This window comes from Azolla caroliniana, unplaced genomic scaffold, assembly GCF_043228905.1.
Source record: "Azolla caroliniana isolate FFs.n. ecotype wild unplaced genomic scaffold, voAzoCaro1.0.p SCAF_22, whole genome shotgun sequence".
Taxonomy (NCBI): domain Eukaryota; kingdom Viridiplantae; phylum Streptophyta; class Polypodiopsida; order Salviniales; family Salviniaceae; genus Azolla; species Azolla caroliniana.
Genome location: NW_028230457.1, coordinates 5,485,643 through 5,511,355, shown reverse-complemented (window position 1 = coordinate 5,511,355; position 25,713 = coordinate 5,485,643).

The window sequence follows — 25,713 nt, the reverse complement described above, 5'->3', positions numbered from 1 at the left end:
TAGAGAGCTCGGTATCCGGCAGGAGGAGTACCGACTCTACTGTGACAGTCAGAGTGCAATCCACCTTGCGAAGAACGCGGCCTATCACTCCCGGACGAAGCACATCCAGCGAAGATATCACTGGATCCGGGAAAGGATAGAAGACAAGGAGTTCGTGCTGACGAAGATCCACACGGACGAGAACGGGTCGGATATGCTGACCAAGGTGCTCACACCCGACAAGCTGGAAGCATGCCGGAAGAGGATCGGATTGGAGAGACATCCCATGCCGAAGTGAAGGGGGAGTTTGTTGGGATTACGGTCCCTCCGGATGGGATGGTCGGATGTCCGGAGATGAATGACGACAAGCGCGGTTGCGGTTTCGGAACCGGATGATGAAGACCCCGACTTCGGAGCCGGACGACGAATGTACCCGGAGAGAGATCCGGATGCGGGGACATATCTGTGAATATGTTTGCCAAGGGCCCTTGAGGCTATAGTTGTAAATAGCCCTAAAGTCATATGTGTATAAATATGACTTAGGGCAAACAGTTTTGATGTTGCTACTCATTTTTCTGTTTTTCCACTCAAGAGGAGTGAAGAGAGAGCAGCCGTGAGAGAGATAGAGCGTGAGAGACGAAGAGGTCGACGCCTCTGTGTAATTCCGCCGCCTGTGGCGAGGACAGCGAGCTCAAGGTCGTCACCTTGCAACTCGCCATTGTATATTTCTCTGTGCATAGTTTTGGTTCGGAGTCTTGTACTCCCGTGGTTTTTTTCCCGTACAGGGTTTTCCACGTTAAATTGTGTGTCCACTTATTTACTTTTGCATTACCCATTTTCTGCAACAACGATTCGTGTGTTTCCTTGGTTGTGGCCGAGAGGTGAAGTTTGGAAAGTGTCGATTATTTCCATCAATAATAATATATGTGTGTAATCAAGACTATGGTGTGGAGGAAGATGGCGTTATATGTAGAGCAACGATACAACCAAAGATCTTGCAATATCCTACATTCTCAAAAATAAGGGTCCTTGCTTATGATGGATCTAAGTGGATCTAACTAGAGCATACACCCATCTTATGTAGCCATGTGCGAACAAGCAAGGCTTGATGCACAAGTAACCACTATGCATGAATTCCTTGTCATGACTATTTTCTTGCCCATAGGTTAACCTAGAACTTAGCAAGAAATTTCAGAGTAATACCCTACTGACTCCAGTATTGAAAGGCAATTGGTAACATATCCCGTTTATCCGACAAAACATGTCTTCCCAACTGCCCATTGATAATCAACTGGGTCCCATGCTAATATGAACAAATGTTGTTTATCCAACACCCATAACTTACAATTTGACCTTATATTCTCTATCAGTGGCTCAATATAACAATTGTGATCAACATATCCTATTACCCTTATCATGTTCCATAACATAAGGATAATCGACTATTGTTTCTTGCGACTGAGACAATTGATTTGTGATAACCACATAAACAAGATAGAAGGTCTTATGCTCTAAATACCCCTTTACAATCAAGTGTACTTCCAAACTTGAAAAAACACCTACTCATCTATGGTGAGAGCTAGTGGGTGGTACGATGGCTCTACTCGTAGCTACTAATATGATCGTACGGATTGTGGCCGGAAATCCCTCGATTGTGGGAGTTGAGTTTGTTATGTTGAAAGAATGTGTTGGCACTGTTGACCGACACAAAGCGTTGAACGTCTTAATCACTAAGTCATTCTGTCAAGCGGATTGTGATCGGAGATGGAATACCGTCGCATTTGCTTAATGCTTTCTTAAATGTAATACGATTATGGAATACTATTATGATCAATTAATAGTTATATATATATATATATATATAATCTGCGTAATAGAGATAATGAATAAGAGTACACAACACACCATAATAGCAACTATAAATTTATATTACTTATAACCAAAGTAGACTGATGTTGTTACAATGCTCCCACTCCGCTTTTATAGGTGACCTGAGAGACTCTTCCAAGATAATACACTTACCGTTCGGCAAGAACCTAGATTTACACTAACAATTTTATTTTTTTAGCTATTCTATTTTCCTACTCAGCTAAAATACTATTTCGATTATTTCCTTACACATTAGTCCACGACTTTGACTCCAACTCCGACTCTGACTAGCTTGTCAACCCCTATACTTGGCTAGTTGGCTAACTAACAGGATGGAAGATGCAAGTTATGCAAGTAACCAAGGTTGCGGTGAGCATTAGTAATCTTAGGGGAAGAGTTCACGGTTGGAGTAGAGCACATATGTTCCTCATCAATTATAAGTCAGGTAGACCGGAGATCGGATGCTCTTTTGACTTGGAGCCTGATTTGGAAGATGAAAGGGGAGAAGATTCAAACTTATAGACGTTTTGTAGTAGGGCACCAATGTGTATCCGGTACCTTACATCTGAAAACAAGGTTGAGGGGCTACAGACGTTGTGGAAGAGCTCCCCAATATAAGGGGAGTTTATGGACCCTTTTCAAGACTGGTTTGTTCCACTTCCATTGTGGTGAATTACCCATGGATCGAAAGTGTAAAATAAGAATGGAGTGGGAATTTATATGGATTATGGTGGAGACATATTTGTCGAGCAAGGGAGAATCCCCCTTGGTGTTTTTCTTGAACCCAAGTCAATGAGAATTTGCTCTTGGAATGTGCATGAACTTGGTGGGTCACAAACATCTGCTAGAGAAGCGAATTTTTAGTAGGGGGTTTGATGTCGCTAGCTTATGTAGGACGATTGACATTTTGCTCTTACAAGAGCATCACCTTGGATGGGAAAGAACAAAACTTTTCAAAGATCTGTTGACAGAGGATTGGTACACATGGTGGGCTCCCGCTCACAGTAAGTTAGAGAGGAGAGGTGTAGTCTGTATTTCGGTGGGGAAATCGACTGATGTTGCCATTTTAGATCATGGCATATTGATAGAAGGCAGGGCCATGTTCAACTACCTGGAGTGGAGGAATGTAAAATTTGGGGTGTTGAATGTCTATTCACTAAATAGTGGCAGCGAGAGGACCTCATTTTGGAGTGTGCTGGCGAACACAATTCCCTCCTTCGAGAACTGGATAGCGGCAGGGGATTTTAATATGATAGGAGAATTGAAGATTTTTGGGGGTTCACTCAACTTGTTACATGGAGAGGAGCTTAGATCATGGGGTTTCTTAATTTCTATGCTTGGAATCCGGGATTCATGGTATTCTAGTATGGCGGTTCAGGCGAATTCCTTAAGGTTTTCATGATTTGGTTGGAAGGAGAGTGAAGGATGTCACTCTAGATTGGACCACATCTATGTGAGCCCCAAAATAGAGGATTGGAGCAGCTACATGTCCATTCTAGTTGGCTTTACCTACTCACATCACCTTCTAGTTTCCTTGATTCTCGATCCTATTCATAAGAGAAAGAATAAGTGCAATTTGAGGATTCCTCAGAAGATGTTTGGTATCCAAAAGGTTATGGATGTAGTGAATAACATTTGGGTGGCATCCCCATCATTCGATGACCTGATATAGGTACTAGAGGAAAAGATTATTAATTCTTCATATGTTCTTCAGAACGCAACTAGGGAGGAGCTAGTAAGGTGTCAATAATGATTGCAACATCTAAGGACGGAAGTCATCTCAACTAGGGAGGAGCTAGTAAGGTGTCAATAATGATTGCAACATCTAAGGACGGAAGTCCACATGCATATTGTTCTTGGGTGAAAGACAAACCGCAAGTGACCACAAGGGTGATGCAGGAGATTGGGCAACAACTTGAGAAATTCCTCTTCAGAAAGTCAGCAACATGGTGGGTTGTCAAGGGCGATAAAGTTAACAGGGAATTTTTTCTTAGCAACGCTCTGAAACTGAGGGGGACACATATTCAAAGTCTCAAGCAAGAGGATGATTCAATGGCGATTGATCAAGATGAAATCCTACAAATAGCAACTAATTATTACCTTTTAGCTCTAACTTTGACAGAAGCCCCACCGATTAACTTGATGTGTCATGTAGTCGCATGCATGAAGAATAGGATTGGAGAGGTAGCCAAAACTCAGTTGTCAATGGCCATAGAGAAGGAAGAGATTGTAGCGGGGCTAGAGAGGATACGTAGTATGGCTTGTCTTGGAGTTGATGGCCTTCCCAAATCCTTCTTCGAGGAATTTTGGGAGCAAAAGTTTCCAAGTTTGGAAGCAAGATTGCAAGAGATATGGAGAACAGGAAGGATACCAAGAAGCTTCAATGAAGACTTGATATACTTGATTCCTAAATATGAGAATGCATCGCATGAGATTAGACAGTGGATGCCCATTACAATTTTAAATCTAATTTATAAAACATTTGCTAACACACTAGTGGTGAGAGTCGAGCCTTTTTTGGAAGATATCATCCAGACCAATCAAACCAGTTTCATGGAGTATCGGTCTATGATGAACAACATGATATTATTCTAGGAGGTTATTGCGACGACAAGGGAGACCAAGCAAAACTTAACCTGTCTAATGGTAGACTTCGAGAAAGCCTATGATTGAGTGCAATGGTCGTTCCTTGAAGAAGTGATGAAGGTCATTGAGCTACTGTGCGAATGGAGTTGTAGTACTCAAGCCTTGTATAGGAATGGCTCAAGTAAGGTGTTGATTGCACGGAGGAAAGGAGTTAGAATCTCTCTAACTAGATCCATCATCCAGGGTTGTCCTCTCGTCCCCTTTTTGTTCCTCTTTATTATTGAAGCAATGTCTATCTTTTTGAATAATCATGTGGCAAATTTACATGGTCTTTCGATCCCTAACTCAGGGAAGTTCCTACTGGACTCGAAGTTCACGGACAATACAATGTTGTAACTCCAAGGTAATTGTTGAGATACAAGCTCAACATTGGCTGGATCGGCTATGCAAGCCGAGAACCGGATCGGTTGGGACCGATCGGTTAGGCCGGACCGGTGCGTAAACCAGTGCGCAAACCGGTGCGCAACAAGAAGCCATAGCGGTGCGTAAACCGCGAGGCCGTTGGAAAGATATTCCGCGTAGGAATATATTTTGGGAGTTGGTGTAGAGCTCATTTATGAGCATTGAAGTATGTGTCAGTACTTTTGTCAGTCCGTATGGACTTGTATAAAAGTGCTCACTGAGCACATCCTATGTACAGATTGAGCATTACTATTTTGAATAGAGTTGTGTGTATCGACTCTCTCTCTCTCTTTCTCTCTCTCTCTCTCTCTCCCACGTATTGTGTATGTCTGATCTCTCCATTAAACCTGTGTTTTCTCTTACGATCAGTTTTCTATTGCTTCCGCACATTGTTCTTCAAACATGGTATCAGAGCGTGAGGGTTGAGAACCTCTGCAACCGACCTTAGCTCGAGAAGAAAACCTAACCTTCGAAAAGAACAAGAAAAACAGAATGGATAGAGCCATGGCTAGCTCGCTTTCAACCGAGAAGCTCGACGGAAACAACTACACGTCTTGGTCGTACAAGATGCACCAATACCTGCTCGGGCATGGATATTGGAGCTATGTCGACAGAGCAAATGACACAACACTTGATTCGACACACAGAGACTTCCTGGCTTGGGAACAGTCGACGAGTAGAGTTCTCTAATGCTTCAGATCTTGTGTGGGCAAACAGCTTCTGAGCTATATTCGGGATGTGAAAACGCCGAAGGATGCTTGGGGAAATCTGAAAAAGATTTTCGTTGCAAGCACCACAACTAGAAAGCTCCAACTCCGACAGGTGTTAGGCAACTTGCGACAACTTGATTTGTCGATGGCTGATTACACCTTAGCCTCCATCGATGTGAACGTCGAGGAAGGCAAAATGGTGCAGATCTGTCTTGGGGGACTGGCGTCGAAGTTCGGAGCGTTCCGAACTGTTGTGTGCACACATGAGAATATGCCATCGTTTTTCGACCTACAGTCGATCCTCCTTATAGAGGAGAACCACGTGGGTGCATCGACGAGTATGCACACCGATAGCAAGATGTTGTACACAGAGGGAGATAGGCCCCGTGGTCATGGCGGACAAGGCGAGTCCGTGCGCAATGGAGGCGGCCGACGGGATCAAGGAAGAAGGCACCGAAGTGATGCCGACATCAATTCCAGACCCTCCGGAAACAAGGGGAGTCAAGGTGACGAGAACTGGCAAGGGAAATCCGTCGCGGAATGCTGGTACTGTGGCAAGAAAGGCCACAAGGAGAGCGAGTGCTGGAAGAAGCACGCCGATTCGGAGAGAACCGGATCCGGATCCAGACAAACCGACAAAGGAAATCAGCAGCAATCGCACTACACCGAAGGATCCGAAAAAGTCGAAAAGGGGGCAGCCTTCGTGACAAGACACGAAGCGAACTCGATGAAAAACACCACCCCGAAATTGGACGAGGTGTGGTACGTTGACTCCGGCACGTCAAACCACATGACGAGCCATAAGGAGTGGTTCTCATACCTTGAGAAACTGATGCAACCGGGAGTAGTCGCAACAGCAGACGACACTCCAGAACCGATCGACAATGTCGATGAAGTTCCCCTGAGCCATGTTTGGCAAAAAGGGAAACGCATGAACGTGCTACACGTCTCGACAATCATGAAGAATCTGGTGTTGGTTGGGCAGATCGTCGACGAGGGATGCAAGTCTAGTTCATGCATCTCAGGTGCTTCATCAAGGAGGAAGTCCAAGTTATTGCGCAAGGGCGCAGAGATGGGAGGATGTTTATCCTCGACACCAATGACGTTGGCACCGCAATGTTCGCAAAAGGACAAAAAGTCGAGTCGGATATTGACTTGTGGCACAAGCAGATAGGACACGTCAACTATCAAAGGCTTCAGGACTTGCAATCGAACCAAGTTGTGTTCGGATTGCCCAATTTTAGTGGCCGGAAGGTCCAAATTTGTGAAGCCTGCCAGCTAGGGAAGCAACACCGACTTCCTTTCCCCAACGAGCGTAACCAGAGCCGGAACAAGCTCGACTTGATACATTCGGATGTATGGGGGACGACACAGAACGTTAGTCTTGGCGGGAGTTGATATTTTGTCTCCTTCATTGATGACTACACGCGGCACACGTGGATCTATCTCATTGAAAAGAAGAGTGAAGTCTTCGACTGTTTCCGGTACCTCACAAGCTTCGTAGAAAGGGAAACAAGGAGAAAGATCATGTGCCTATAGTTGGATGGCGGAAAAGAGTACTTTTCCCGCCCATTCAACAGTTATTTGCAACAAATGGAAATTCGGCTCAAATTCAGTTGCAGGTATATGCCGAAGCAAAACGGCGTAGCCGAAAGGAAAAATTGGTCGGTTGTGGAAGCGGCACGAGCAATGCTAGAAGAAAAGAGCTTGCCCAAGTTCTATTGGGCCGAAGCAGTATGAACCATGGTCTACATCTAGAATTGGATTGGAGACAAGGTGTTAGTGCATGAGCTGTATTTCGGAAGGAAACCGAATCTACGACACTTAAGTGTTTTTGGTAGCATTGAATATGTACATGTGCCGAAGGAGAAACGGAGGAAGTTGGACACGAAAGCCGAGAAGTGTATCTTGGTCAGCTATTCGGATGAATAGAAGGGTTATAAGTGTTATAACCCCTGAACCAAACAAGCTCACGTGAGCCACGATGTTCTGTTTGATGAGTCCGCGTCCTGGTACTTGCCTCCGACTCCGAACCTCAACTCTAACTCCGAACCTCTGGACCCGAGTTCTGACGATGAGGTCAACGAGGCTGAAATGACTGCGGATGACCGCGAGATCAAGACCCTCGATGAGAGTCCAATTTCATTTCGGCTAAGTGGACCGAACGAGCGACTGGGTCGGTTTGACCAATCCGAAGAAGAGCCGGCGAGTAGTGGAGACTTGGCCGTGCATTCCCCGCGTAGGAAGCCGAGGAGATGGTTTACGCACAAGGAAAAAGGGAAGAAGAAGATGCCGGAGTACGGCACGGATAAAGGAAACTTGGATCGACGTGAATCTGACTCTGATAAGAGCAATGGCGGGCCTTTGAAAGCGAAGTCCGCGTCGACCAAGAAAGCCTCAACATCGGCTAATGAGCAATTACACTGATCTACCCGCCAGAAGAGCCCTGTTATGCAGTTCGGTTACAACGAGTACATGGCACATCACTATGAGTACTTGATGCGTGTAGCGGAAGTGTGTGAGCTGGAGAGCTACGCAGAAGCGGCGAAGGACGCAAATTGGCGTGCCGCAATGGAGGAAGAGATGCACGCACTGTCGGAGAATGAAACCTGGGACCTAGTTGACGCATCGAAGGGTGTGAAGCCGATCGGATGTAGGTGGATGTACAAGGTCAAGTACAACACTGACATCTCGGTCAACCGATACAAGGCCCGGTTAGTAGCGAAAGGCTACATGCAGCAACACAACATCGACTACGATGAGACGTTTGCACCGATCGCAAAGATGACGACCGTCCGTGTTTTGCTTGCGGTAGCTACGGCGAAGGGGTGGCATTTACATCAGATGGATGTCAAGAATGCATTCTTGCAAGGCGAGCTTGAGGAACAGGTGTACATGGTACAACCCCCGGATTTTACTCCGGAATGAACACCTCGGCGGTCTGCCGGTTGAAGAAGTCCCTTTACGGACTAGAGCAAGCCCCGCGTGCTTGTAATGCGAAAATCACGCAGCGATTGCGTCGGCTGGGATTTGCGACGTCCAAATCGGACCCTTCACTATTCATTCGGAAAGGTCGACTCGGACCGATTAGTATTTTACTTTATGTTGATGACTTGGTCATCAGCGGCACCGACCTAGGTGAAATTGACTGCGTAAAACTCCAGCTCGCGGCATCATTTGACATGAAGGACTTGGGGGACCTTCATTACTTCCTCGGGATCGAAGTGATCCATACCCCCAAAGGAATACTGATCAGCCAACGACATTACATGTTGTGTATGCTCGTCAAGTTCGGGATGGTAGATTGTAAGTCCGTCTCGACTCCTCTGGATAGAACTGTCAAGCTTCGCCCTGACTCCGGAAAGGTTTGCGACCTGAAGAGGTTCCGACAGATTGTCAAAAGCCTCATATACTTGACTATCACTCGACCAGACGTCTGTTACCCAGTCGGTGTGATTAGTCAGTTCATAGCGCAGCCAACCGAGGAGCACCTTCAGTGCGTACAACGTGTACTCTGGTACATCAGTGGTACTAAGGACCGGGGGCTACTATATCAGACCGATATTGCCATGCAGTTAGTCAACTACACCGATGCTGATTGGGCCGAAAACGTCGGCGACCGTCGATCCACATTTGGATTCGCGTTCTCTCTTGGGAGCGCTGCGATCGCGTGGAGTAGCAAGAAGCAGCCGACAGTTGCACTTTCGAGCACCAAAGCCGAGTATAGAGGAGCGGTTGTCGCTACATGCGAAGCCATCTGGCTGAAACGGCTTCTTAAGGACCTGTAGGTGGAGGTGTCCAATCCGATGACGATCTACTCTGACAACCTCAGCAGCATCCAGTTAGCGAAGAACCCTGTCTTCCACGCCCAGACTAAGCACATTGAGGTGCACTACCACTTTGCCCACGAGCGTGTCCTCTCCAGTGAAGTCAAACTTCATTCAGTATGTTCCGACAGATCGGCAAACCGCTGACATTTTCACCAAGCCCCTTGGTCTTGACAAGTTGCGGCAATTCTCGGGTGCGCTTGGATTGCGACACCTCGATGTGCCAAACTTCGGGGGGAGAAAAGTTCCAAAAGACCAAAGAAGGGAGCAAGAAAGGAGCGGAAGAGACTGTGACCCCGAGTCGAATGATGAATTTGATTTCGGGTCGGCTGAAGAAAGAGTCCGAAAGCGGACGTGAGGGAACCAACCGAAAGAAAGAGCCGAAGCTAGCCAAGCATGGGGGAGATGAAGCCAACTTGGACGAGAGCGAAAACCGATCGAAGGAAGCTAATTTGGTTTAGATGTTTGATTTGGAGACGCCGAATCAATCGAGGGCCAAGCGGAAGAAAGGGCAGCCGAAGAGGTACCAACACCCGACAGCAAGGGAGCTAAGAAGGGCCACACGAGCACACACGCTGACCGAAAGGGTCGAGGCGCGCAGAATCGAATAGGACGAGGAGCGCAAGCAAGGCATGAAGCCAGAAGAAACCGGAGTAGTGATCTAGAAGAACCAGAACAACCTCAAGTTGAGCTTGAGGGGGAGTCTTGAGATACAAGCTCAACATTGGCTGGATCGGCTGTGCAAGCCGAGAACCAGATCAGTTGGGACCAATAAGTTAGGCCGGACAGGTGCGTAAACCGGGTGTGTAAACCGGTGTGCAACAAGAAGCCATAGCGGTGCATAAACCGCGAGGCCGTTGGAAAGATATTCCACATAGGAATATATTTTGGGAGTTAGTATAGAGCTCATTTATGAGCATTGAAGTACGTGTCAATACTTCTGTCAGTTCGTATGGACTTGTATAAAAGTGTTGATTGAGCACATCCTATGTACAGATTGAGCATTATTATTTTGAATAGAGTTGTGTGTATCGACTCTTTCTCTCTCTGTCTCTCCTGCATACTGTGTATGTCCGATCTCGCCATTAAACCTGTGTTTTCTCTTACAATCAGTTTTCTATTGCTTCTGCACGTTGTTTTTTGAACAGTAATGAACCAAATATTGAGAGGGCACATGTTTCTATCGATTCCTTTTGCAAAGCATCAGGAGCCTCCATCAATTGGAATAAGTCCAGGGGCTTCTGGATTAGCTCAGAGGTAGAGCCAGTATGGAAACCAAATGTTGAATTCAAATAGATTGCAAAAGGGGAAGCCGTGATTGGATATCTAGAAATGTGGATTGGTGTAGATACTGACAAAGGAATACAATTGAAACAAATTAAAATTAAAATTTGTGACAAAATACGCATCAAGTCAAGGGTGAATCTAGCAAGACCATAGTAGCTAACCATGTGCTCTTGTCTACATTGTGGCATGTAGTCTTAGTTAGGGATCAACAACAGTTCGTGTTGAGCGAGCAAGCTCAACATTGGATGAACCGACTGGACAAGAAGGTAGGCCGAACTTGAATCGATCCGGTTGGCTAGGCCCAGTTAGGGTGATAAGCTTGAGCTCTGGACTGGGTTCTGGACCGAATGCCGGATCGGCTAAAGAAGCTGGGTACCGGATCCGGATGACAGATCCAGACTAGATGACGGAGCAACTATAGAAGCCGTCCAAAATGTCACACGTGCCGAGTAGACCTACATTATTAAATAGGTCCAACATAGGCAATTAGTGTCAAATGCTCTTTTAAAAGCATTGAAGTACATGTTCGTACTTCTAAATGGCCCTGACAAATGGGCATATATATATAAAGTGCACATAAGCACTATGTAAGTAACAGAGCATTCGAATAGTCGGCCTCATGGTACTCTTTACTGACTCCGACCCTCCGATTTTGGAAGATGAGGCCAGTGAGCCTGATATGCCTCCGAACAGAGAAGAAATCAGAGCTCTAGAAGAGAGTCTGATCTCATTCTAGCTAAGTGGGCCGAATGAGCAACTCAGTCGGATTGACCAGTCGAATGGTAAGCCGGCGAGTAGTGGAGACTCGGTCGTATTGTCCCCGCGCAAGGAGAAGGGGAAGAAGAAGATGCATGAATACGACACCGGCAGGGAAGAGTCGGACCAAAGCGAATCTGACTTTGGAAAAAGCAAGGAAGGACCTTAGAAAACAAGGTTGAAGTCAGCTGAGAGGGCACGACATCGATGTCTAGATCATAGCTCAGGGGTGGTTGGGTGGAACGAGTTCATTTATCCAACCTATTTTCCTTCTTTTTACTTTATTTTGGTCTTTTGATTAGTAGTAGACTCTTAACAACTACAATAATCAATTTACCTTGCAATAAAGAAGTATCATGCCACCATAAATTGTGAGGCTACACCATCAAACTAGACTAAATTTTGATTAAAGGTAAGACCAAGAAATAGTAAATTTGCATGGTCAAGGTCAAACCAATGTTAAACAAAAAGTGTATAATGTTTTTTATTATATGAAATGTAGATTATTAATTTGTTATGTAACATTTCTTAAACTTTGAATTTTGCCCATAACTCCTAAATTTATGTGGAATGAACTCGTAGAGTTACTTTTGAAACTCTAAGACAAGCATAGTAACACATGTGTCCTTATATGCCTACTCAATATTTTTCTTAACTAGTCTATTCCCTATATTTTCTACTACATACCCTAAATTTGCTTCCATTTCACAATATGATAGTTACCACATCAAGCTCACTATACCGAATAAGGGTTGTGGGCAAAACTTACATCTACTTAAAAGAAATGAAAGATTGATTAATAGATCATATTTTCAGCATTATACATACTATATATTGTCTATTGGTAAACAAGTCATGCCAATCTAATTGATGACTACCATTTTCAATTATATGTATTATTTAAAAAAGAATACCAAGGAAAGTAATTAAAGTAATGAAGGGTACAATTAGTTGTAGACTAATATTACCCAATGGGACCTGCAAGCATAATAAATCAACGACTCTTTGTATTAGTAATTTCATAACCAATGATAACATGATTTCAAATATGAAAAGCAAGAGATAAAGGAAGAAAGATAAACATGCAACATAAAAATTTGAATATGACAAGGAATCACATAAAAAAATCATATAAAAGAAAACCATGGTTTTATATATTAAAACGATGAAATATAAGAAGAATGGTGAACATGCAAAGAATCTACATGACAAAGATGAACATGAGAATACGAGAAAAATGATGAGCATGAAAATAATCTACATGAGAATATGAAAAATAAGATGAAATGCGGAAGAAGCTCCTCGATGTATGAACCGCTTATGATTCATGGAAGAAGCTTGAAATCCTTATGATTCATGGAAGAAGCTTGAAATCGAAGATTGGAATACTTATATTGGACATGAGAATAAGAGAAGGAAGATGAACATGAAAAAGATCTACATGAGAATAAGTGAAGAAAGATGAATATGAAAAAAACCTACAAGAGAAAGATGAACATGAGAATAAGAGAAGGAAGATGAACATGGAAAAGATCTACATGAGAATAAGAGAAGAAAGATGAACATGAAAACGATTTACATGAGAAAAATGAATATTAACAAAAAATATACATGGAAAAAAGATGAACATGAGAAGATGAGAAGAAAGATAAATATAAGGAAAAATCTCCTCTATCTATAAACCACTTACTATTCATGGAAGAAACTTTAAATCAAAGATAGGAAGACTCGTGTTGGACATGAGAATATGAGAAGAAAGAAGAACATGAAAGAAATCTACATGAGAATATGAGAAGAAATATGAACATGAGGAAGAAGTTTCCTAATCAATGAACTACATACGGTTCATGAAAGAATCTTCAAATCAAAGATAGGAGGATTCATGTTGGCCAAAGCTTCAAATCTGAGTGCAGAAGATTTGTGTTGGACGAAGCTTCAAATCTGAGTTAGAATAATGATTCATGGAAGAAGCTTCAACCATGTTGTTATGAGAACTATTGAAAGATGAAGCATGAAATCAAAGGTAGGACAATGATTCATGCATAAGGTTCAAATCAGAGATAGGAGAACGGTTTAGAAATAAGGTTCAGATCTAAGTAAGGTTCTGGCTTGGTTGGAAAAAGAACGATGAGAAGAAAAAGCATCAAAAATGAAAAATTTGAAAACTTGAAAAAGTGAAAGACTTTAATGTGAAGGGAGAAATACTCCCAAATATGGTAAAATTCTCTCATATCACTTTCCTCCCATTTTCTCTCATTATTGCACTATGTACTATTCCCACATCACTCTTAAATTTTATTTTTGTCGAAATTATTATTTTTTAGTACTAATAGTATAAAAACTAGACATGTTTTTTTTGCCAAAAACAATACTTTTTGGTATATCGTAGCGTGCTTTAACCCTTCACCAAATGGACATGAAGAATGTGTTTCTTGAAGGCGATCTTGAAGAACAAGTCTCTATGATCTAGCCCCCCAGATTTCAGTCGGAGATGAACACGTCGGCAGTGTGCCGACTCAAGAAGTTGGTCTATAGCTTGAAGCAATCCCCCCAAGCTTGGAATTCGAAGATCATGCACCGGTTGCGTAAGATGGGGTCTGTTGCCTCCAAATCCAACTCATCATTGTTCATCTGAAAGGGTTCGAAAGGTCCGGTATGCATTCTACTATATGTCGATGACTTGGTCGTCACCGGACCTGACCTCCCTGAAATCGGCCGAGTGAAGTCCCAACGGTCGTAAGCATTAGAAATGAAGGATCTAGGGGACCTTCATTATTTCCTCAAGATCAAAGTGATCCACACTGCCGACGACATTTGTACAAGTTTGGCATGACCGAATGTCGACCAATCTCAACACCCCTGGACCGGAATCTCCAGTCATGTCCTGACTCCGGACCAATGTGCAATGAGAAACGGTTCTGACAAATTGCTGGAAGCTATATATATTTGACAATAACCTGACACGAAATTAGCTGTGGTTGGAGTGATCAGTCAGCTTATGTAGAGACCTCTTAAGATATGTGAGTGGCACTAAGGATCAGGGATTGTTGTACCAAAATGGTATAACCGAAAAGGTAGTCGATTATACGGATGCCGACTGGGCTAGTGACCCGTCGAATCGTCGATCAACATCTGGTTTTATGTTTTCTCTAGGTAGTACGTCTGTTGTGTGGAGTAGTCCAATAGTGGCTCTATGGAGCATTGAGGCCGAGTATCGTGGACCTACCATCGCCACCTGTGAAGCCATATGGCTTCGGCGGCTACTACAAGATCTTTAGATATCAAAGTACCGACTCTGATCCCGATTTACTACGACAACATAAGTAGCATGCAACTGGCCAAGAACCCTATGTTGCATGCTTGCATAAAGCACATCGAAGTGCATTATCACTTTGTGTGCAAGCGGGTCCTGGGCGGTGAATTCTAACTCTTGTATGTTCACACGGGTCTACAGGTTGCCAACGTCTTCACCAAGCCACTCGGATCAGACAAGTTACAACATCAGAGATGCTTGGGTTGCAACCTGTTGACATTCTGCGCTTGAGGGGGAGAACTCAAATAGAAAATGAGAAAAGAGGTGCAGGCACCGGAGACGAGGAGTAAAAGACCGAAATAGGGGGAGGCAAGAAGAAAAAGGGAGCCAAGTTGACTGAAGAAGCCGGCACATTCGAAAAATTCAGAACGAGCGACGGCGGTGGAAGAGTCAAGAAGGACAGAGCCCACTAGAAGAAGAAGTCCAAGACCTGGACATGGTTTGATGTGGTATAGGGCCTCAAGATCGAGGACAAGTTGGATACAACCAACTCGGACAAGAGTTGGAACGAATCGGAGGCAACCGATTTGGAAGAGGTGTTCAATTCGGTGGAGCCGAATCAACTGAAGGCCAAACGGACGAGAAGACAATGGAAGTCAAAACCAACACAAAGGAATTGACGGGTCGAGAAGCAACGAAGGAGCTGAGATGGGCCTTACCAGTAGACAAACCGATTGAGAGGGTCAAGATACACAGAACTGGAGGGTTCAAAAAGTGAAGGACCAAAAGGATCAAGGAACGCATAACCATACTAGACGAGGGGCGCAAGCAAGGCATGGAGATGCTAGGAAGAGTTGGATGCTGACTCCAGGAGAACCTCAAGTTGAGCTTGAGGGGGAGTGTTGAGCGAGCAAGCTCAACTTGGGACAGATCGACTGAAGAAGCTGAGGACCAGATCGGGTTAGACCAATCAGTTAGGCCAGGATCGGCAAGAGCCAGAAGGCCATTGGAAAGATATCCCTTGAAGGGATATATTTGGGAGTTAGTGTAGGAGCTCCTTTATGAGCATTCAAGTACTGATGGTACTTGTGTCAGTCCTGTTAAGGACTCGTATAAAAGTGCTCTCTGAGCACATTCGATGTACAGAGTATCGAGTTTATTATTCAAATAGAGTTTATTGTTCTACTCTCTTTGTCTCTCACGTGTACTCTCTATGTGTGATTCAAGATTTCGATTAAACCTTAGTTCTATTTTATGTTGCTATCCGGCAAGGCCAGTTGTGTCTACAAGCTTTCGCACATAACTCTTTTCCTCAGATGACAACTCCTACTGCGTATCGAATGTCTGGCCTAGTACATACCATCACGTAAATTAGGCTTCTGACTGTTGAGGCAGAGGGGACCTTCATCATCTCAGCTTTCCCTACTTTTCTCTACGGACATTGACTTTTACTTAGCATGCAGTTTGTTGGCAGTGTCGAGACGACCGATAGCCGGGGGTTCCCAGATGAAGACTTCAGAGGAGTCAGAAAGGTAGTTAAATTGTGAGAATAATCCCCTGAAAGATTTTGATATGGGTGAGTGACTCGGAGCAACCAATCTGGTTCAATGAATAGATAATCTTTTGTTGAAGAAATAAAAAGATAACTACTTTTTTTTCTTCAATTTCACGTTCTGCATGTTGAATCTCTGGAACACCTTTGTCACGTATTTCTCCTATGACAGCCACAACAATCTCTTTATCCTATCTAGGAAAATGTGCATTCCCAGGATTTGCTATGCCAATCCCATGTCCTTCATCGAGAATGACTTGCTCACGGCCTTCTTTGAACTTCCAATTTTCTTTGGGTCCTGTCCAACAATCAGCATGTCATCAAAATACAACAGGAGGATGAGAAAATCTCCTCCATCATATTTCATTACAAAGACACAATGTTCAACTTGTGTCTTGTCGAAACCATGATCCACCATGAAGGATTCAAAATTTCAGTACCATTTTCGAGGTGCCTGCTTCAGCCCATACAGGCTCTTTCTCAATCGGCATACTAGGTTTTCTTTACCTTTCTCCACGAATCCTTTCGGCTATGACATATAAATCTCTTCCTCCAAATCTGCATGTAGGAAGGTAGTCTTGACGTCTAGTTGCTCGACTTCGAGGTTCATGCTGGCTATTATGCTCAACACTGTTCAAATTGATGTCATCTTCACGACCGGGGCAAATATTTCATCGAAATTGACACCCTTCTTTTGTTGAAATCCTTTCACCACGATTCAGGCTTTATATCAAGGTGGATTTCTGCTCTCTCCTAGCTTCAATTTATATACCCACTTGTTCTGAAGTGTCTTCTTTTCTTTTGGTAGCTCGGTCAATTCGTATGTGTGGTTCTCATGCAAGGAATCCATCTCTTCTTGCATGGCACTCAACCACTCACGGTTGTGGGTGTCTCTCTTTGCTTCCTCGAAGCTTTCCAGCTCCCTCTCATTGGTTAGCAGCACATATTCTTTCTTCGGAAATCTACAGGGGGGCCTTCCTCTCTCTCAAGGGATATGTTCTGCCTCCATTCAACATAGTCGGTTCTTCTTCAACTTCTTCAGTCAAGTCGAATTTGATTCCTTGTTCAGACGGTTCTCCTTGTTCTTCAATCGGCTCTCAATTTCGCCAATTATTTCCTCGACCGACTGGTTTGTTTTCGACTCTCGACTGGCCTACGACCGAATCGACTCTCGGTCTGAATTCGGTTACGATTCCCCTTGTTCCTAAGTCGATGTTCGGCTTCCGACTGGTCGGGAAGATGCATTCGTTTTTTCTTTCTCCCAGTCGACTATTGTCTTTTTCTCCATAAAGACAATCTCTCGGCTCCGGATCACTCTCTTCTCGGTTAAGTCCCATAGCCGATAGCCGAATTCGTCATCACCGTAGCCGAGAAATATGCATGGCCAAGTTTTCGTATCCAAATTCCCCCTTTGGTCCTTAGCTACATGCACATAAGCAAGATAGCCGAACACCTTCAGATGTCAGTACGATATGTCTTTGCTGGTGCACACTCTCTGTGGAACATCTTCGTCCAAGGGTGCTGAGGGTGATCTATTTGTCCATACACCATTGTCATCAGTGCCTCAGCACATAGCTTCTTGGACAACTTTGCATGTGCTAGCATACTTCAGACCCTTTCCATAATGGTCCAATTCATCCTCTCGGCCAGCCCAATTAGGTCTGGCATCTTCAGCATAGTGTATTCGAGTTGGGTTCCCTTTGATTGGCAATACTCCTCAAACTGCCCTCAGTATTCATCTGTTTTCAAGGAGTTCCAAGCTAGATCCAAGAGAGAAACCGGCTGAAAATTGAAGGCAGTCTGAGCGGACAACTTGGTCCTTTGTTTTCAAGACAGAAGCCCACAACTTCCAACTACAGTCATCTATGAAGGTCACGAAGTACTATGAACCTACATGAGACTCTGTGTTCACATAGCATACGTCCATATGCATGAGTTCCAATGGATTCCTTTTCCTCATCTGGTGCCTTGTTCGGAAGGAGGTTTGATTCTGCTTGTCCGCCAAGCAATGTGTGCACTTCTCAAGTTGCACCTTCTTCACCTCCAGAATGAGGCTATCATCGACAAGTCTTCACATCCCCATCTGGCTCATGTGGCATAGCCTCTTGTGCCACAACTCACCAGTTCTGTCGGTTGCCACATTTACTTCCTCCCGGCATAATCGAGCATGCATCAAATACAGTGTGTTGGTTTTTTGGGCTTGAGCCAAAATCAGGCTTCCCTTACAAAACTTCACGGTTTTTCGTTGAACATCGTCGACTCCTCCTTTCTCTTTTCGAAAGTGTTAGCAATTTTCCTGGAAGTGCCCCGGCTTCCCGCAATAGAACATGTGGGCCTCCCCTTCGATTTCAACCCTTTCCCCGAGTTATCTCGATTCTGGGGACTTCTATTTCGGCCTCTTCCTCGATTCATGTCACTTTTCGTGACGAAGGCCTTTGTGTCGGCAATGGAGTCCCTATCCTTTTGGTGAGCTTCCTCATTTAGTAACCTTAACTTCACCTGCTCTAGTAATAGATGCTTCCCTTCTGGACCGGCGTTGCCCAATGTGACAATGAGTGTCTCCCAATAGTCCGGAAGGGATCCCCGGCAAGAGGTACTTCTAGAGAGGTGGTTTGATTTATGAGTCCTTGGAAGCCATTCAGGTGCTCCGCCATGGTAGAGCCATCCTGATACCTCAGTCTCACTATCTTTCTGAAGACTGAGACTCTATTTACATTGTTCTTGATTTCGAACATGAACCTAATCTTCTTCTAAAGAACTTCGGCATTTTTCTCCTCATTCAAGTTGTTATATAGTCTCATGTCTATAAAACACCTCACGTATGTCGCCGCCTTCAGATGGATGACTTCCGAAGTGGATGCATCGCTCTTGTCTAGGTTCGTCTTGCCATATTGCACTGACAGCCACAGGACTTTGCACACGAGCATATCCTGCATCTTCAACTTCCACACTGAGTCATTGGAGCCGATTAACTTGAACACTAATACCACTTTGTTAGTATTGTAACCAGGCACAACCGGTTTCTCGTCTGTATATTCGGGGTGCAAAGATTGAGTAAGACAGTGTAGAGATAGAAAGATTGTTGAGCGGACAAGCTCAACCGGATCCGGATCGGTTGAAAAAGTCAGAGCCGGATCAGTATCCAGAACGAAGAACCAAATTGGTGTCCAGATGCTATCCGAAACTAGGAGCTGGATGTTGCGATTACGGTCCCTTTCGGATGGGATGGTCGGATATCGGAGATGAATGCCGACAAGCCCGGTTTCGGTTTCGGAACCGGATGATAAAGACCCCGGCTTCGGAGCCGGATGACGAATGTACCCGGAGCGAGATCCGGATGCGGGGACATATCTGTGAATATGTTTGCCAAGGGCCCTTGAGGCTATAGTTGTAAATAGCCCCAAAGTCATATGTGTATAAATATGACTTAGGGCAAACAGTTTTGATGTTGCTACTCATTTTTCTGTTTTTCCACTCAAGAGGAGTGAAGAGAGAGCAGCCGTGAGAGAGATAGAGCGTGAGAGAGGAGGAGGTCGACGCCTCTGTGTATTTCCGCCGCCTGTGGCGAGGACAACGAGCTCAAGGTCGTCGCCTTGCAGCTCGCCATTGTATATTTCTCTGTGCATAGTTTTGGTTGGAGTCTTGTACTCCCGTGGTTTTTCCCGTCTAGGGTTTTCCACGTTAATCCCTGTGTATTCGTGTTCTTTCTCTGTGGTTCCTATTTTCTGCTGCATTGATTCGTGCTTACTCGGTTGTGGCCGAGCGGTGAAGGTTAATCGGAGCGTCGATTCCTCTACAAACTGGTATCAGAGCGACTGCTGCAGAAAATGGAAGGCGGCGGCAGCGGGCAGCCGGGGATGATGGTGCTGAATGCGCAGAATTACGCCGACTGGAAGATCAAGATGGAGGATCTTCTGATTGTTCGGGACCTGTACGAACCGATCGACAGGTCGGAAATACCGAAGGGGGTACTTGAGTCGGAATGGAGGCTTCTAAACCGGAAAGCCGTTGCAACCATTCGGCAATACGTCGACGTGAGCGTTCTACAACATGTGGCGAACGACACCAACGCATATGAGATGTGGCGGAAGCTGTCGGGCCTCTACGAGAGGAAGAATGCGTTGAACCGGACCTCCCTGATGAGGAAGATAGTGAACCTCAAGTACCGGGACGGCGAGAGTATGGTGGAACACGTAAGCACGTTCATGGGATTCGTGAACCAGCTTGCGGCGATCAAGTTCCCGCTGGAGGATGCAATGCAAGCCATCATTCTGATGTGTACATTGCCGGAAAGTTGGGAGAACTTGGTGGTGACTCTCAGCACCTCCTGCACCGAAGATAACTTGTCCCTACAAACGGTAAAGACAAGTATTTTGAACGAAGAACCGCGTCGGAGAGATAAAGAACCGGCCTCCGATCCGAAGATGTTGTTTACCGAATCGGATCGGGGAAGACAACGGAACCGGAGTCCGCAAAGACGGGAGAAGTCGGGGACCCGGTCGCAGTCAAGAGGAAGGCCCACATGCTTCCACTGTGGGAAGCCGGGGCACTTCCGAAAGAATTGTCGGCATTACCGAAAAGACAACAGAACCGACGACACCGATTCGAAGAAGTCTTCGGAACGGAACGGTGCTTACCGGGGAGCCACGGACCGGAATGGTTCGGATCGGCGAGGGCAGGACCGGAAAGGAACGACGGCACTCGCGGCAAGTGAAGAGGAGATCATGCTCATCACCGAAGAAGGTGAACTAAACATTGCCGGCGATGAGACGACCTGGGTGGTCGATTCCGGAGCATCGTTCCACCTGACCCCGGAGAGAAGATACTTCTCATCCTACACAGCCGGTGAGCATGGCTGTGTTCGGATGGGAAATGAAGGTACGTGCCGGAATTCCGGCACAGGAGACGTGTGGTTGACAACCCCGACCGGATGCAAAATGCTGCTGAAGGATGTCCGACACGTTCCGGAGGTTCGATTGAACCTGATTTCGGCCGGGAGGCTAGACGATGAAGGCTACACGGGTAGCATCCGGAACGGCGTAATGAAGTTCAGCAAGGGGAGCCTGATAGTGGCTCGGGCCCGGAAGGTCAACACACTGTACCTGATGAATGCCTGGTTGTGTCCAGAGGAGTTGAACGTGGCAGCCGACACTGCCGGTGAGCTGTGGCACAAGAGACTGTGCCACATGAGTGAGAAGGGGATGAAGAGGCTTGCAGAAGACAACCTTATTCCAGTGAAGCATGTGCACCTAGAGAAGTGCACCGATTGCCTGGCCGGTAAGCAGATTCGAACCTCCTTCCACTCAAGGCCACCGACGAGACGTTGCGCACCATTGGAGTTGGTACACACTGATGTGTGTCAGGTAGAAACGAAGTCACATGGCGGAGCCCAGTACTTCGTAACATTCATTGATGATCACAACCGGAAGCTGTGGTCGGCACCGTTGAAGACAAAGGACCAAGTGTTGTGCGTCTTCAAAGAACTCCACGCGAGAGTGCAAAGAGAATCCGGCAAGAAGCTGAAAGCGATACGAGCGGATAACGGAGGGGAATACCGGGGACAGTTCCAGGAGTACTGTCGCTCGAAGGGAATCCGGCTCGAGTTTACTGTGCCGAAGACGCCGGAACTGAACGGGCTGGCCGAGAGGATGAACCGGACCATAATGGAGAGGGTCCGGAGTATGCTGGCGCATGCGAAATTACCCAAGGGGTTTTGGGCTGAGGCAATGTCGACGGCGACATATGTGATAAACCGATCACCCTCAGTACCTTTGGACGGAGACACGCCGCAGAGAGTGTGGACCGGTAGGGAAGTATCTTACCGGCATCTGAAGGTGATCGGGTGTCTCGCATACGTGCATGTGGCAAAGGACCGGAGAGGAAAGCTAGATCCAAAGACCCGGCCATGCATATTCCTCGGTTACGGCGACGACGAGTTCGGCTACCGAGTATGGGACCCGGTCGACAAGAAGATATTCTGGAGTCGAGATATCATCTTCATGGAGAACAAGACACTCGCCGACTGGGAGTCGGAGAAGAAGATGAAGAGCTCCAAGTCGACCGGTGAGGATCAACTCTACGAGGAGCAGTCCCGACCGGCAAGGGACCGGTTAGCACTCGAGGATCCGGCCGAAGACGGTGAAGAAACAGAACCGGCCGAAGAAGATGAAAATGATACCGGAACCGGCCCCGATCCCGAAATGGATTCGGATGAAGAAGAATCGGAAGAACCGGTTACCGAAGCTCCGGAACGGAGATATCCTCTAAGAGAGAGAAGGGCCCCCCGGAGATTTCCGGAACCAGAGCACGTGCTGCTAACCGACGAAGGGGAGCCGGAGAACTTTGAAGAAGCAAAGCATGACACCCAGAGCCGCAGGTGGTTGAGTGCCATGCAGGACGAGATGGATTCCCTGCATGAGAACCACACATATGAACTTGTGGAGTTGCCGAAAGGAAAGCGGGCACTTCGAAACAAGTGGGTGTTCAAGCTGAAACCGGGAGATGCCGGAAACCCCCCGAGATACAAAGCCAGGATCGTGGTGAAGGGGTTTCAGCAGAAGAAGGGCGTCGACTTCGACGAGATATTTGCCTCGGTAGTGAAGATGACCTCCATCCGGACGGTGCTGAGCATAGCGGCAAGCATGGACCTCGAGGTAGAATAGATGGACGTGAAGACGGCATTCCTTCACGGTGACCTCGAAGAAGAGATCTACATGCAGCAACCGGAAGGATTCGAGAAGAAAGGGAAGGAGCACCTGGTATGCCGGTTGAAGAAGAGCCTTTACGGACTGAAGCAGGCTCCCCGGCAATGGTACCGGAAGTTCGACTCCTTCATGACCGACGAAGGGTACCTCAAAACGCAGTCCGACCACTGCGTGTTTGTGAAGAAGTTCGAAGGAGGAGACTTTCTAATACTCCTCCTGTACGTGGACGACATGTTGATCGTCGGACGGGACCAGGTCAAGATACGGATGCTGAAGAAGGCTCTTAACCGAACCTTCTCAATGAAGGACTTGGGTCCGGCGAGACAAATACTAGGGATGCACATTATCCGGGACCGGAGCAAGAAGCAGTTGTGGCTGTCACAGGAGAAGTACGTGACAAAGCTGCTTAAACGGTTCAACATGTCGGAAGCAAGGCCGGTCGGATCGACCCTCCCGGCAAACTGCAAGCTGTCCAACAAGCAAAGTCCCAAGACAAAGGCTGAAAAGGAGGATATGATGAAAGTGTTGTATGCCTCAGCCGTCGGGAGCTTGATGTACGCCATGGTGTGTACGAGACCGGACATAGGATATGCAGTCGGAGTGGTGAGCCGGTACATGAGCAATCCCGGCAAAGAGCATTGGAACGCGGCCAAGTGGATACTCCGATACCTGAAGGGCACGGCAAACGTGTGCCTCCGATTCGGCTTCGGTAAGCCCGAACTCGATGGCTTCACCGATTCGGATATGTCGGCTGATGCTGATACCAGCCGGTCCACATCAGGGTATGTGATGACGTATGCAGGGGGAGCTGTTTCATGGCAGTCGAGGCTGCAGAAGACGGTTGCGTTGTCGACCACGGAGGCGGAGTACATGGCGGCTGTTGAAGCCGGCAAGGAAATAATATGGATGAAGGACTTCATTAGAGAGCTCGGTATCCGGCAGGAGGAGTACCGACTCTACTGCGACAGTCAGAGTGCAATCCACCTTGCAAAGAACGCGGCCTATCACTCCCGGACGAAGCACATCCAGCGAAGATATCACTGGATCCGGGAAAGGATAGAAGACAAGGAGTTCGTGCTGACGAAGGTCCACACGGACGAGAACGGGTCGGATATGCTGACCAAGGTGCTCACGCCCGACAAGCTGGAAGCATGCCGGAAGAGGATCGGATTGGAGAGACATCCCATGCCGAAGTGAAGGGGGAGTTTGTTGGGATTACGGTCCCTTTCGGATGGGATGGTCGGATATCGGAGATGAATGCCGACAAGCCCGGTTTCGGTTTCGGAACCGGATGATAAAGACCCCGGCTTCGGAGCCGGATGACGAATGTACCCGGAGCGAGATCCGGATGCGGGGACATATCTGTGAATATGTTTGCCAAGGGCCCTTGAGGCTATAGTTGTAAATAGCCCCAAAGTCATATGTGTATAAATATGACTTAGGGCAAACAGTTTTGATGTTGCTACTCATTTTTCTGTTTTTCCACTCAAGAGGAGTGAAGAGAGAGCAGCCGTGAGAGAGATAGAGCGTGAGAGAGGAGGAGGTCGACGCCTCTGTGTATTTCCGCCGCCTGTGGCGAGGACAACGAGCTCAAGGTCGTCGCCTTGCAGCTCGCCATTGTATATTTCTCTGTGCATAGTTTTGGTTGGAGTCTTGTACTCCCGTGGTTTTTCCCGTTTAGGGTTTTCCACGTTAATCCCTGTGTATTCGTGTTCTTTCTCTGTGGTTCCTATTTTCTGCTGCATTGATTCGTGCTTACTCGGTTGTGGCCGAGCGGTGAAGGTTAATCGGAGCGTCGATTCCTCTACACTGGATTGGATTGTAACAGGTAGGCCGTTAGAGGACTACAGATCTAGCCTAGTACGTAGGCATATTTTTGGGAGTTGGTGCTTATCGCTCGTATGAGCATTAAAGTATTTATCAGTACTTCTATCAATACTTTCATGGACATGTATAAAAGTTCTCACTTAGCACATTGTATGTACAGAGCATTAATATTTTGAATTGAGTTTATGCTTTCTGCTCTCTCTCTATGTCTCTCCTGTGTATTCTCTATTCTTAAGCTTCGATTAAACCTTCTTTCTCTGTTCCATTGTTGTAATCCGACTGAGCCGGTTTGTCTACAAGCTTCCCCACGCTATTCTTCACATGGTATCAAAGCACGAGGGTTGAGAACCTCTATTCCCGACAACTACTCGAAACAGACAAACCGTAACTTCTTGAAAAGGACAGACCGAAGAGAAAAGAAATGGACAGAAGCATAGTGAGCTCACTTCCTATAGAAAAGCTCGATCAAAGAAACTATGCGTCAAGGTCGTATAAAATGCACCAATACTTGATGGGGCATGGATACTGGAGCTACGTGGAAGGGGCGAATGAAGCAGCGCCGGATTCGGCACACAAAGACTTCCCGGTATGGGAGCAAGGAGCGAGGAAGGTATTGTACTACCTCGCATCCTGTGTGCACAACCAGATGCTTGGCTACATCAGAGATGCAAAATCACCGAAGGAGGACTGGGAAAATCTCCAAAAGATTTTCGCTGCAAGTACCATGACTCAGAAGTTGTAGCTCTGGCAAGAGCTCAACAATATTAGGCAATGGGACATGTCGGTCATCGATTACACCACCAAGATCAAGGAGATCTACGACGCGGTCAGGTCCATCAACGTGACGGTGGATGAAGACAAGATGGTTTAGATCTGCCTCGGTGGTATTGCAGACAGGTAC